This window comes from Mobula birostris, chromosome 26 (assembly GCF_030028105.1).
Source record: "Mobula birostris isolate sMobBir1 chromosome 26, sMobBir1.hap1, whole genome shotgun sequence".
NCBI lineage: Eukaryota > Metazoa > Chordata > Chondrichthyes > Myliobatiformes > Myliobatidae > Mobula > Mobula birostris.
In genome coordinates, this window is record NC_092395.1 from 43,057,874 (window position 1) to 43,073,562 (window position 15,689).

Below are 15,689 nucleotides of genomic sequence, written 5' to 3' on the forward strand. Positions count from 1 at the left end.
AGAAGAGAGTTGAAAAGGGTTTATGAATTAACTGGGGTCGCGGTCTGGAGACAGAGTCCTCATTAGGTATTTGGGGTTACCTGGAAAGCATAAATTGGCTGACCGCTGGGCGGCTACGCCCCATGTAGTGGAGAGTCAGATGCCAAACCTACCAGTTTTTCGGGTGAAACCAAAGGATGCGAATGGACCTGTCAAGATTCTCCATCGGAACCACCTGTTGCCCCTGGGTCAAGAGGAGCAGGTAGACCAAGAGCCCGACTTGGAGCCTACACCTAGTAAGAGGACTCTGTGGAAACGCGGGGTGACTACTGGGCCCTCAGCAGGCGAGGTTAGGCCGGACTCCTCCCCTGAGAGGGATACCGATTCGGAGGATGAGGACCTGGATGTGTGGCATATGCTGTCTTTCGCTAACTCCCCATTGATTGAGGAAAAGACTCCCGACCCTTCTCCCACTGAGACAGGTGAAGTATTCGGGGGTGGGGGTAGGGGAGGGCTATCTGTGGGCAGCCTAGGTTGCAGCGGAACTCTGCAGGGGAGGAAGCAGGGTTTGATCACGGGACAGAGGGCTCCGAGTTGCAGGTGGGCACGAGTGATAGATCGGGGGAGGCCTCGCCAGGTAGACTGGAAGCAACCCCTGTAGTCTCGGAACCTGAAGAGTTAGATGATGGGGAGCGCAGGTCTCAGAAAATTAGGAGACCACCAGATAGATTGGCCTACGTAGCACCAGGAAAACAGAGTGTGACCCCTACTGTGTTGGGGAGCTTTATCACTGCCTTTTACACCTGGATTGGGCTTTGTGTTTTGCAGGAAGGTTTGGCGAATTATCTCAACGTCGTGAGGATATGACTGAATTTGGTGGGGAGAGTGTGACATGCTGTAGGGTTTCAATGCTGTGTAACATGCTGTAAGGTTTCACTGATAATGTAATGGTTTCTCTGTGACAGCAATGTTTGGGTTATGACTAGAGATAACGGGGTTTGGAATGCTGTTCGTTTTTCTGAGTCTGGAGGAGAGATTTTGGCGGTCTTTTGCCGGGGAGAGATGAGGACAGAAGACCCGAATGGAGGGAGTTGGTGGACCACCGGACGCGGTGGACTTGGAGCGAGGGTCCGAAGGGCAGCGACGATCGGAGGAGGTCGATGGTAGAGGGCCGGCTTATCAGTGAGCTTCAACATTGCGCAATAGACTGTTTCATAAGAATGGGCCCTTTTTCTCTTTTTCGTTTTCTTTACTAACCCCATAGTCAAAGTAGGAATTATGAAGCTTAATCGTTCAATCGCACATTGTGTACTGTTTGTTATTTCGGGGTACTGATTTGTAACAGTGGACACATCCCGCAGCATCCACCCAAACGAGATTCCTTAAGTTTGGCCGGTCTATCACCCCTGTATTAAGCCGCTAGCCAAAGCGAGAATTACATGTATTTAGATGACCTCCTTATCTATTCCCGCTCTCATCAAGAGCACGTCCAGCATGCTCGGAGAGGACTCAGACGCCTTCTTGAAAATAACCTGTACGCCAAGCCTGAAAAATGTGAATTCCATAAAGACCAGGTGCCATTTTTGAGCTAAAAACTTACCCCATCCAGTGTTCAAATGGACGCTAGTAAATTTCAGGCAGTTAGAGTAGCCCAAACCGTCTACAGTCAAACAGGTACGGCGCTTCATGGAGTTTGCGAACTGTTATCGCCGCTTCATTCGGAATTCCGGCTCTATCGCGGCTTCAATGAATGCACTCACCAAAAAAACCTCAGCAGGATTCTACTGGACGGACGATGCCGACCAAGCATTTTCAAAGCTAAAGCGATGTTTCACCACTGCCCCGCTGCTGCAACACCCAGACCCATCTCGGCCATTCATTATCGAGGTGGATTCATCCGATGTAGGCATTGGAGTTGTCCTCTCTCAGCGCTCGTCTGCGGATAGCCCTCGCTCCCTTGTGCCTTTCTTTCCCGTCGCTTAACTCTGGCCGAAAGGAATTACGACGTTGGGAACTGGGAACTTCTAGCTGTCAAGGAGTCCCTAGAGGAACGGCGACACAGGCTGGAGGGGGCAGGGCATCCATTCCTGGTCTGGACAGATCACAAAAACCTCTCCTATATTCAGATGCTAAGATACTCTCTGGTCGAGTCCGGTGGGCTCTCTGTACACACGGTTTAATTTCATCCTCACTTATCGTCCCGGGAGCAAGTATACAAAGGCGAACGCTCTCTCCCGGCAGTTTGACGGATCTGAGGACAATGCCGATCCAGAGACCATTCTTCCCCGTTCGTGTATCGCTGCTCCAGTGATCTGGGGATAGAGGCAGAGGTGAGGGCCGCCCAATAATTATATCCAAGCCCGGATGGGGGACCTCCCAACCGGCTGTTTGTCCCTGCTGCCGTGCGTTCCAAATTGTTGGAATGGGGTCACTCCTCCCGTTTGGCTGGACATCCGGGAATTCAAGAGACTCAGGAGTTTATAAAGAGACAATGTTGGTGGCCATCTATGTCCCAGGATGTCCTCGACTTTGTATCTGCCTGTCTTACCTGCGCTCGAAACAAGACATTACGTCAGAGTCCTGCGGGTCTGTTATATCCATTGCCTGTGCTCCATCGCCCCTGGTCCCACCGCTCAGTAGATTTCATCACTGGTCTGCCCTCATCTAATGGAAACAGCACCATTTTGGTCGTTGTGGATCGATTTTCCAAGGCTGTCCACTTCATTGCCCTCCCCAGGCTCCCATCGGCTCGTGAGACTGCCACACGCATGGTTCAAAACGTGTTTAGGATCCATGGCTTTCTTCAAGACATAGTGTCTGATCGTGGACCACGGTTCATTTCCCGCTTTTGGAAGGGTTTCTGCTCTCTTTTTGGAGTCACCGCCAGCCTCTCGTCTGGCTTCCACCCCCAATCTAATGGCCGGACGGAGAGAATGAACCAGGAGTTGGAGACAACCCGGCGCTGTCTTTCCTCTTCCAACCCCACGGCCTGGACCTCCCAATTTGTATGTCTCCCTTTGAATGCCAGAAAGGATTCCAGCTCCCGCTCTTCCCTGATCAGGAGATCGACGTGGGAGTTCCTGCTGCTGAACAGCTGATTCAGCGCTACAAGCGCACATGGAGACAAGCCAGGGCTTCTCTGCTGCGCGCCAAGAAACAGCATTCCCGGCAGGCTGATCGGCTCCGTCGACAGGTAAGGCCATTCAAGCCAGTAGAGGAGGTCTGGTTGGTATCAACGGATCTTCTTCAAGTCGAGAACCGGAAACTGGCACCGCGCTACGTGGGACCGTTTGTAGTGGAAAGGGCTGTCAGCAAGGTGTCCTATAGACTGCGTCTACCAGCATCGCTGAAGATCCACCAGTATTCCATGTTTCCCAGCTGAAGCCTGTTACTACCTCTCCCGTAGCCCCACTTACCCCACCTCCCACACCTCCCCGCCTGGTAGATGGTTCCCTTGTCTATACTATGTGGCGCCTCCTAGCATCTCGCCGGGTACGTGTTAAGGTCCAGTACGTTGTGGACTGAGAAGCGTATGGCCCAGAATAGCGTACTTGAATACCGGCGAAGGACATCTTGGACCAGTCGCTGATCCGGGACTTCCAGCGGACACAGGTCTGTGCGCCTCAGGCGCTGCGCCTGGAGAGGGGGGGCCCTGTCACAACCACGGACTCGGCAGCGAGGTAGATACGGCAATTGTGCTTGTGAATTTGTACGTGTCAGCTAATTATTTAATCGTGATAGTATTGAACTCCATACTTGTCGTCGTAGTGCTTGTCGAGACTTGGACAGAGAACAGCAACGCTTCGCTGTCTGTTTTGCTTTCGGCCTTTCGCTGAGAAATTGGACTTCCGAGTTAACTGACTCTGAAGACTTCGCAGGATTCGTTTAAAGTTTCGGTTTTCTTTTCAGCCGCAGTGCAGACTTCGGTTCCCATTTGAGAGTTTTAGTTAACGGCTCTATTTGGCCAAGTGTTTATTGTTTATTTTCCCTCAAACACTGTTCGCAATAAAGTTTGTGAACTATTGACCTGCTTCAGTGTTTCTCACTCCGCACTTGGGCCATATCCGAACCTGGTAACAAGTTCTTGATGCATGTTTGAGGAAAGTGGAACAGGCACCAATGGGCTTGCTCTACATGGACCCAATGGGCTGAATGGCCTCATTATGTGTTTTGATAAATTCCACCATATGTCCACAACACATAGGAGCAGAAACACGTCATTCAGCTCATCTACTCCACCATTCCATCATGGCTGATTTATTATAGAAACATAGAAAATAGGTGCAGGAGTACGCCATTCGGCCCTTCGAGCCTGCACCGCCATTTATTATGATCATGACTGATCATCCAACTCAGAACCCTGCACCAGTCTTCCCTCCATACCCACTGATCCCCGTAGCCACAAGGGCCATATCTAACTCCCTCTTAAATATAGCCAATGAACTGGCCTCAACCGTTTCCTGTGGCAGAGAATTCCACAGATTCACCACTCTCTGTGTGAAGAAGTTTTTCCTAATCTCGGTCCTAAAAGGCTTCCCCTTTATCCTCAAACTGTGACCGCTCGTTCTGGACTTCTCCAACATCGGGAACAATCTTCCTGCATCTAGCCTGTCCAATCCCTTTAGGATTTTATACGTTTCAATCAGATCCCCCCCTCAATCTTCTCAATTCCAACGAGTACAAGCCAAGTTCATCCAATCTTTCTTCATATGAAAGTCCTGCCATCCCAGGAATCAATCTGGTGAACCTTCTTTGTACTCCCTCTATGGTAAGGATGTCTTTCTTCAGATTAGGGGACCAAAACTGCACACAATACTCCAGGTGTGGTCTCACCAAGGTCTTGTACAACTGCAGTAGTACCTCCCTGCTCCTGTACTCTAATCCTCTCGCTATAAATGTCAGCATACCATTTGCCTTTTTCACCACCTGCTGTACCTGCATGCCCACTTTCAATGACTGGTGTATAATGACACCCAGGTCTCGTTGCACCTCCCCTTTTCCTAATCGGCCACCATTCAGATAATAATCTGTTCTCCTATTTTTTGCCACCAAAGTGGATAACTTCACATTTATCAACATTAAATTGCATCTGCCATGAATTTGCCCAGTCACCCAACCTATCCAAGTCACTCTGCATTCTCTTAGCATCCTCCTCACAGCTAACACTGCCACCCAGCTTCGTGTCATCCGCAAACTTGGAGATGCTGCATTTAATTCCCTCATCCAAGTCATTAATATATATTGTAAACAACTGGGGTCCCAGCACTGAGCCTTGCGGTACCCCACTAGTCACTGCCTGCCATTCTGAAATGGTCCCGTTTATTCCCACTCTTTGCTTCCTGTCTGCTAACCAATTCTCTATCCACATCAGTACCTTACCCCCAATACCGTGTGCTTTAAGTTTGCACACTAATCTCCTGTGTGGGACCTTGTCAAAAGCCTTTTGAAAATCCAAATATATCACATCCACTGGCTCTCCCCTATCCACTCTACTAGTTACATCCTCAAAAAAATTCTATGAGATTCGTCAGACATGATTTTCCTTTCACAAATCCATGCTGACTTTGTCCGATGATTTCACTGCTTTCTAAATGTGCTGTTATCACATCTTTGATAACTGACTCCAGCAGTTTCCCCACCACCGACGTTAGGCTAACCGGTCTATAATTCCCCGGTTTCTCTCTCCCTCCTTTTTAAAAAAAGTGGGGTTACATTAGCCACCCTCCAATCCTCAGGAACTAGTCCAGAATCTAACGAGTTTTGAAAAATTATCACTAATGCATCCACTATTTTTTGGGCTACTTCCTTAAGCACTCTGGGATGCAGACCATCTGGCCCTGGGGATTTATCTGCCTTTTAATCCCTTCAATTTACCTAACACCACTTCCCTACTAACATGTATTTCGCTCAGTTCCTCCATCTCACTGGACCCTCTGTCCCTACTATTTCTGGAAGATTATTTATGTCCTCCTTAGTGAAGACAGAACCAAAGTAATTATTCAATTGGTCTGCCATGTCCTTGCTCCCCATAATCAATTCACCTGTTTCTGTCTGTAATAGGGCCTACATTTGTCTTTACCAGTCTTTTCCTTTTTGCATATCTATAAAAGCTTTTACAGTCAGTTTTTATGTTCCCTACCAGTTTTCTCTCATAATCTTTTTTTCCCCTTCCTAATTAAGCCCTTTGTCCTCCTCTGCTGAACTCTGAATTTCTCCCAGTCCTCAGGTGAGCCACTTTTTCTGGCTAATTTGTATGCTTCTTCTTTGGAATTGATACTATCCCTAATTTCTCTTGTCAGCCACGGGTGCACTACCTTCCTTGATTTATTCTTTTGCCAAACTGGGATGAACAATTGTTGTAGTTCATCCATGCAATCTTTAAATGCTTGCCATTGCATATCCACCGTCAATCCTTTAAGTGCCATTTGCCAGTCTACCTTCGCTAATTCACGTCTCATACCTTCAAAGTTACCCCTCTTTAAGTTTAGAACCTTTGTTTCTGAATTAACTATGTCACTCTCCATCTTAATGAAGAATTCCACCATATTATGGTCACTCTTACCCAAGGGGCCTCTCACGACAAGATTGCTAATTAACCCTTCCTCATTGCTCAAAACTCCAGTCCAGAATAGCTTGCTCTCTAGTTGGTTCCTCGACATGTTGGTTCAAAAAACCATCCCGCATACATTCCAAGAAATCCTCTTCCTCAGCACCTTTACCAATCTACATGTAGATTGGAGTCACCCATTATAACTGCTGTTCCTTTATTGCACACATTTCTAATTCCCCTGCTTATCCCTCTCATTCCCCTGCTTCTGCCTTGTCCACATCAGCGTCGACGCGTTTACTTTACAAGAAACTGTCAATCTCCACTTTAAGTATACTTAATGACTTGGCCGACACAGCCGTCTGTCGCAATGAATTCTATCGATTCACCACCCTCTCGCGAAAGAAATTATTCCTCATCTCTGTTCGAAGGTAATATCCTTGTCTACTCAGACTCTTCCCTCTGGTCCTTGACTAATAGGAACTCAGAGAGCAACTTGGGAACAGGTCGGTGTGAGGTTTCTTTGTTTGATTGGAATGGTGGGACTTGCCCATTGGGGGGTGGTGTTTTTGTCTGTTTTCTTTCTCAGGACCTCTGTGCTGTGCGAAGTCGAACCTTGGATTTCCCGTCCACTCGACCTTTCCATGCAAGTACAAACAGCACGGATCAAACTGCCAGCTGTACCAGGATTTCTGATTCTCTCTTTACCTCCCCCTCTGTCACCCATCCCACGCCACTCCCAACTGGTTCCCCTCCCGCCTTTCTGTCTCCTGGGCGTTTTTCTCTCTCATCTCACCTTCGCTATCAGCTGTTTCTCTGTCACTCCCTCTCCTTATCCATCCCATCTCTCCTTCCCTCTGCCTTTGTCTCTCTTTCTCTGACACACACACTCTTCCTCCCTCTGCTACCACTCTCATGCTCCTCAGAATGAGCATCAGCGGGAAAGCAGCCATTGTTTGAAATCCCGGACTGAATCACCCAGTGGTGACTACCCCGTCCATCGAAGTAACGGCAAGGGGGTGAGGGGGAGGTCAGCAGCGGAGGGCTCTGAGCGAGTTGCTGGGGAGGGAGAGGAAGGATCAAAGTCGGAACAGGGTTCGGGAAATGAATACAGTGGCGCTGCAAATGGAGAGAAGATAAGAGTTCAGCCCAGGAAGCTTTGGCGGAGTGGTCATTTCTGCCAAAACTTCATTAGCCCAGAATGTAATTACAATTTATTCCTCTCTCCACCAATGCTGCTCCAGAAAGTGAATATTTCCAGCCACGTTCATGTTCATTTCCTTTACTAACCTTCCCAACATCAACTGCTTTGTTCTCATTTTACATCGTAGCCTAACAATCAACCCACTACCCTGACCCGATTCTTTCCAGCATCTCCGCAATGGAACTTCCCGTCATTCGTTGCTGATATTCGGTGTCCAAGGCTGCCGGAAGACGAGAGAAGACGAAAGGCGCGCACGGAAATCATTCCAGCACTGATCATCTTTATTGGTAGTTGATCACCTTTACCGTTTGTCAGTCTTATACTGATAATGTATCACAAAAAGTTTATTAATTATTCTAATTAAACCAAACCCAATTTCAGAGAAAACCATTCACAGCTTCAAATTTCAAGAAGCCAACTAACTGTCCGCGTTACCACCGTGTAGCCTCTCAGTAGGAAAAAGAACAAAATCCGCCTCAAATCAGAGTGCAAATATTCCAGCACCACAGTGGAAACTACAGAGAGCGGAACAGAAGGGAAGTACAGGGAAGAGCGAGTAAGAGTGGTAGGGGTGAAAGATACAAGGCCATAATCTCCCGTTAATCGGGAACAAACTAGGCAGAAGCCGAGCTCTGTTTAACAACTGGATTGTGTGACTGTTGCGGATATTGTCGAGGCTGCTCTTTGTTGAACTGAGCAGGAGTACCTCTTCTCACTGCTCCAGTCTGCGCCGGGCACCGTCAGGTAGCTGCTGAGACTGAAGGTTTTGTCCGCGTTCTGAGTCACTCCGCTGGTTTGCACCTCACTGCTCGTCGGACGGTCGTTCACTGTCCAGCTGACGACAGGGAAGCTGACCGACAATTTACTGACCAGGCAAACTAAGGTGCCCGATCCTTTAGCGGAGATCTCCTCGGCTGATGGCCCAAGCAGTTTCACTGAAGGTCCCGGGAGTTGCCGAGCTGAACGAGAACAAAAAAAAAAAGACGTGTTTCAAAACGCGAAAGATCTCTGGTCTCTTTTTTTACGAAACTATAAAAGTTTATTTACAGCATATGTACACAAAATGCAGACCTTTAATATTTACAAGATAGTAAGTATACTCAGATTAAAATATGGTACAATAAAACGGTCCATACCCCGTGGGGTTAATCGCTCCCGGGTCCTCCACACTTTGACAGAGAGCAAGTAAAAGGTTTCAGGTTCATTGAGTGGGGCCGCGAGTCTCACTGAAAGACAGCGCAGTGCCCATGGAGGACAGTGCGTATTGCTTAATCTGGAATACTGGAAATCTACTCCAATAGGTGAAGCTTTTTGGCGCTGAGTCTTTCCCGGAATTGAGAGACACACTGGCATCAAAGCGCCCCCAGAGTAGTTAAGTGCCCACTCTCTGTTCCATCTCCGTGACACGTTCCTCCTCTTCCCTCCGACCCACCCGCCCGTCACTAATGGCCCTGCTTCTGCAGGGAGAAAAAAAAATCTCACAATCTGCTCTGCCCCAGTGGGCGAGAGCACCAAAAGCGCGGTCCTGAGCTCCATGGATCGGGGCAGGGTAGGTCGTTCTGTGATTTGTGATGATGTCGAAGGATTCGGCTCCCACTCACTGTGCGGATTGGGAGATTGGATTCTCCGCAAGAGCTCTGGCCATAGTCGGTGTAGTGTCGGGATCGCTGAAAAGTGGTTCCCCAAAAGGAACAGCGCTCAAATGAGCGGGCGGAGAGGAGGCGAGTGCTGGGCACTGGGAGAGGGTCTTGTAATTGATGGGTGCTGGAGGAGAGTTCCACCCTCACTGGGAGGACAGCAAGTCCAGTAAGTGTCCGAGGGATGTTTCGCGGGGATGTGCTAAACAATAACTTGAAACTTGTCGTTCTGATGTATTATCATGGACTGTCTTCAGTCAGCAGCGTCCTGCCCCACTGTGTCCCTTCTCGTTCGTTCCTATCAAAGCAAGACAAAAACTGACAAACTAACAGTAGAACAGAAATAACACCAATGATCCGAAAGTGTTAAATCATAGTTTGTCCGAAAACACAACCGAAAAGAGAAATGTTTCATTAAGAGAAGGTAACAATTCACCAAACACAACTCTGTCCCGTAAAACTGACGCTGAATTCGAAACACGATTAAACTGTAAATCAGTATTTTCTCTTTAATATTCGATAGGAATTTATAACGTTTAAATTATTAATTGCCGGGTGGCCGTATTTATGCCGTGGTTATTGCAGGAGATATTTCCCAGACACCTACTTGTAACCAAGAGCTTGGTCCCAGGGCCCATCTAAGTACTCGTTCGTGTAACCCACTTTCCGCAGTAATGGACGGCAGCGTCATTCATCTCCACTCTGTTTATGATTAACTGATACTCGGTGCCGGCACTGTTGACTGTCGACGTGAAAAGGTCACTGCTAATCCCAGGGGTGTAGCTTGGGCTATTCCAGGAATCATGGTAATTTAGGATCCATTGTGGAATTGTTCCCGGTGTCTGCTTGTACCAGTTCACACGATTGCCATCCTTTGTTCCGATGTCACAATTCAGCGTGGCCGTGGCTCCTGGTCTCACCGACACGGTCGGAGTCTGAGTCAGAGTCTGGGACTCTCCAGCTATGAAAGACAGGAATTCAATTTTAACATTGACTCTTTAATGTGACCCCAAGACCCACCTCAGCAACCGCTGGCGGTGCTGACTTGCTGTCTGTACTTACAGCCCGGCCACACTGCCAGAGACCAGAAAAAGCACAGCGTCCGCATCGTTGCTGCCCGTCAGCTTCCTATCTCCTGTCTGCCGGTGGATGTGTGACTGACCGGCCGCCGCTGCCAATGGAGCCCAGTTATAGAGCCATTCACACCGGGGAGGAAATCAATGCAAATCAGGGTGACTCACACTGACCAATCAGAGTGAGGATCGGAAACCCTCCCATATGCTGTCACATACCATCGGGTTGAGGCGGCACCATTGTTACCAACTGACTGATCCGTTAAAAACAAATTACGAATTAAAAAGTCATTCATTGTCTGACATTTCCCAAACTCTGCCTTTATTTCGCTGATTCCTTCCTTTGGTCCACGGATGCCCCTCGCACCTGCAGTGACAACAGGACAGGACAGTGCAGGCTGTTGAAGGGTTTCGGCCCGAAACGTCGACTGTACAGTTTCCCATAGATGCTGCCAAGCCTGCTGAGTTCCTCCAGCATTTCGTGTGTGTTGCTTGGATTTCCAGCATCTGCAGATCTTTTCTTGTTTGTGATAGTGCAGTGCAAGCTTCCTGTTCGCACATCAGTCATTCAGTCATGGAGTTCAAACCCACTTTGGCAGTTTGAGGGTTTGAACTCGTTCTAAATGTGGGGACCAAATAATGGCGCTGGAGGAGCTGACTGGCTCCATCCATTCCTTCGAATCGAACAAAACTCCTAGAAGTGACAGCTTACAGTTCTCAGCTCCGAAGGACCTTTTCAAGTCAAGTCAAATCGAATAGAATCAAGTTTAATTATGATTCCAATGATACTCGGATACACGAAAAAAAAGAGAAAAACACGTTTAGTCCAGGTCCCTGAGCGATGCGCACTTTGACGATACAGCTCCCGGCAATATAGCCTGTCATTCCACTGATCGAACACTGGAGGGCAGCACTGACCGAAGAGGCCAAATCTCAACTGAGCACGGACTCCATGCTACACCGTCTGCAGCGCCGTCTCATCCGGGAAGCTCGATGGAGCCCTAGTCCGTGCCTACAACCGATGCCACGCTGCAGCCTCGTCGTCCGTTATAGACCAAGCAAGTGAAACCAGACTGTTGCATCTCACATTATTGATGTCCAACTGGGTCTTGCGATCGCAAGATAAACGTCCAAGACAGTCACTCACGGTGACACGGCACTCTGCTTTTGCGCACCAACCCCCACGCCTTCGAGTGCAGGCAGCAACTCGGTCCGCACTCAGGTCAGTTCCTCCGAACATTCTCCAGCCCGTCTGCCGGCCTCTCCTCTGAGCCGAGCTGGGCACCGGCTCCTTTGTCACCCCATCCGGCAGCTACGAACAACGCGGTAGACCAACTGTGCCCGTAGTTCTTGGAGTGCAGCATATTCATAGGATCATTAAAAAATCACACATTTGAAAAAGAAAAGCCCACCTTTGTTTGGCCGCTGCGTTAGAACACGCCGCCATCTTAGCGGCATCACAATGTGGGAAGTGCACAATGCGATGCTTCTAGTTGTCACATGGCAGACTCCACGAGGAAGGGCATCCAGAACTCTACAGCCTAACAGCTAAACGATTTTACTTTCAAACTTTCTACTTTTAAAGTTTGCCCAAAAGCAAAATTCTGTTTCCGCTGTCAAACTGAAATTAAAGCAGAGACACTCAACAATTCTGACGGTGCCCACTGGAGAAAGAAACAGGGTTAACATATCTGACTTTAACCAGAGACAATGATATCTTGTTTTATATTTAATTATTCTGTTGGAATTGTAGTTACCATATCGGTCTGGCTATGTGTAATGACGTAGTTATGGTGTACATATCTACCCAATGGGAACTGATTTCTAAACAGAGCTTTTTGATGATTGAATTCACAACATTTTGCTGTAAAGGCTGTTTTTGTGAGGGCCTTTTGAAGGATTGCTTATCTTTCTCTCAGTCACTTCATGAAATCTCCCAGAAATGAAAAATACTTCAAAAAATGTTTGTCAGCACTTTGCAATAGTGTTGATTTGCATCCTTTGTACAATACTTTATTGTAGATTGATGAATCAGGAAAGCAACATACAATTGGAGAAGAATTCATTTTGCCAGCCATAAGGGAGGTTCTGAATACAATTTTGCATAAGTCACCAGATCAAATAATAAACGTACTGCCACTCAGCGAAAACACTGTAAAACGATGAATAAATGATACATCTGAGAATGTGGAAGAAACATTAAACAATAGAATTTATTCCCTTTTCTTGGTTGTGTGCTGTATAGGAACTTTGGCAAAGCCATCAGAAAGACGAGAGCATAAAATTTGTGACCTTGACAGACAATGGAGGGACCCAAGTGAAATGTTCCCTGTGCATGGACGGATTTACCATCTTCCACTCGGATGTGAAGTCAGTTCGCAAATTGATCGGCATGGCTAAGCAGTCAGGCTGCCAACTCAAACTATTCACAGAGTCGGTTGCCAGTTGCCAAAGAGTGAGGCCATCTTCTTTGCCAACTGGCCCAACCAATCCAATATCTCCTTCATCATCAGGTTTGCTTATGAGAGGGTGCTGGGGATCTTGTACTGAGGGGCTGAGTGGTGCAACAGGAATTGGCTGGAGCAGATTGGGAGGGTAGAGCGGCACTGTTGGGAAGATGCTCCAATCATTAAGTGAGAAGAACTAGTCATCCGGTGTGAGGTGTTCTCAGGGCTGCTACACTTGGTGCAGATGTGGCCCATCCCCCTGCTCTGCTCCTCTAGTTTGTAAGTGACCCAGATTGTTCTCTGCTTCATCGGAGAATCTAAGATGGAGCAAATAAGACTTGTGCATTGTCCAATGCACTGGTCCTTGGTCAAATGAAGCAAAAACATTCAAAATGTCCACATTACCGTGATGAGCACATTCATGTGTTACTGCTTCAGACTCTGTGTGGAACCTAAGCGTGTGGGCATCAAGTACCATTACTGAGTTTCTATTTGTCCCGGGTGTTGAGAAGGATGGGTCTGGCCTTATTGACATTGAACGTCCCAGTCAACTGGACGCTTGGTGCAGCCACTTGTAAGGGCTCAGTGGAGAAGGACCACATGGAAGGTTCTTCTGCTACGGGACAGGGAGTGGCTGGGTTTGGTGAGGAAGCTCCTGAGTTATTGCCCTAAGTGTAGCACCCAGCAGAGACTATATAAGTAACAATAGAGTTAGTGGCTTTAAGGAATTTAACTGGACACTACGTAATGCCTATTTAAAGCATAAAAAGGCATTGCACCATTTATTCTTGGAAATATTTTATTATAAACAAAGTTTATTTTGGAACAAAAACATTTTGGGTAACATCTTCACTGACCATGCCCATCTCGAGTCACACACCATGTCACTTGAAGTGGCCTAGCAGCATAGCCCATTGTTTAGGAGGCTTTTGCCATTGTCTTCACTTGGTACCACGAGATGGACAACAAGTATCAGCTTTTCCAGTGACAGCCACATTCCAAGAATGTGGAATATCTGAGGTTGACCAGAGTCCCAGGATCTGGAACAATGCTCTTGGAGGAAAGGGAGCCCAGATGACACTGTACCAGTAAGTTTATACATGCATTTATCTTCATCAAACACCCAGGAAATTAAATGTCTGTTGAGTAAGTCAGGTCATAAGTCAGTCCAAATGTGTGCTGGCAATGTTGGAACCCAAGTGTAGAGGAAAGACAGAGTCCAATGCAGAGATGACAACCACAGTTTATTCTTAAGAATTCCAACAGAACATTGGTGACTTGGCTGAGCAACACTGTGAGATGTAGCATTCTCAAAACTAAGACCACGCTCTCAGCACTAATTGGGTCGCCACTTAAATATTACAATTAACACGGAATCCCTGTGACTAACAAAGTTAAGTTTAACAAGTTTAAACATAAAACACTCAGAGTCTGCATGACAAAGTGTGAGTAACTCAAATACAAACAAGGAAAACAATTAACAAAAAATAACCAATTATGGTGCTCTTAAAAATCTCAGAGCCCAATTCTCTCCAGCTTGCCAGACAAGTCCAAAGAGCTCTTTACAAAGTTATATTATAGTGATGGTGTTTCAAGTGCAGATTTTCCTTGTTAATAGAGGCAGTCTGATAGAAACAGCTCTGGCAGGGAATCTTACAGCAATGGGAATGGACACCCTGGACAATGTGGGACCTCAGGAGGCTTCCTGTTTTCTGGACAATGATAAGTACAGGAAGTATTTTCAGCTGAAGGAGCACATCCTCTGGGTTTGGAACTTGGGCAACAACAGTCCATCCACAAGGCTGATTGTTTCATGTGCAGTCGGCTTCAGGAGCTGGTCATCCTGCAGCTAAAGTGAGTGCATGTATCAGGGAGACGAGGAGATCACCAGGCAGACTGGTGCAGGGAGATAGGTCAGCAGATCCGTGAGGACTCCCTGCTCTCTAACTGTATGATATTCAGAGTACTGATTGGGGATAGTCTTCCTCTCGGGACAGAGGCATGGCCAGACAAGTGGGTTAATTGTGCAGGCAGAGGAACAGGAAGAGGAATGGTTCTTAATTTGTGCAGCCGAATATCAAACTTTTCATCAAAGGAATTGGCCAGTTGGCCCAGGTGCCAATAATTAAGTCAAATTGAGCTAAACCAATCTGTTTCCACAAGGTCTGTATCCCTGCTATATTACTTTGGCTGCTGCAATTTCCTTCCACATCTCATAGATGGAGACTTTTGAACTTTATTTGCCGCGTGTGAGATAGCAGATGACTAGAGAATGGCAAAGGTGGTCCCATTATTCAAAAGGGCCGAGGTATAAACCAGGCAATGATGGGACATGAGTTTTAAATCAGTGGAAGGGAATTATTGTAAAAATCCCAAGGATAGGATATATTTATGCTTGGAAAGGCTGAGATTAATCTGGGCATAGTCAACATTTGTGGAAAACCTGTCTCAATAATTCATTGAATTTTCAGGTATAAATAGAGATTGGATCAACTGAGTTTTTGTATCCTGGGAACTTGAAGAAGCCAATGTGTGAGCTGATAGAGATATATGAGATTATGAGGAAGATAGAGGGTAGACATTAAGGATATATTTCTGGTGGAGGGATAGCCTTAAACTGGTGAGTTTGGATATTTAGAGGAATCCTGAAGGGAAACATTCCACGAAGAGAATGGTGTGAAATTTGAACATCATTCGTGAGGAGTTGGTAGATGCAGGTAGTCTCGACAAACACTTGAATTGCAGAGGAGATTACATGCCAAATGCCAGTTCACAACTACATCCAGCAGGACCTGGACAACA

At 47.1% G+C, this 15,689-nt stretch overlaps 1 pseudogene; it reads right to left on the reverse strand.

Annotated features, from left to right (window-relative positions):
* Window positions 1–8,000: 8,000 nt before the first annotated feature.
* Window positions 8,001–10,517, reverse strand: LOC140188048 (immunoglobulin lambda-1 light chain-like; annotated as a pseudogene).
* Between the last annotated feature and the right edge of the window lie 5,172 nt (window positions 10,518–15,689).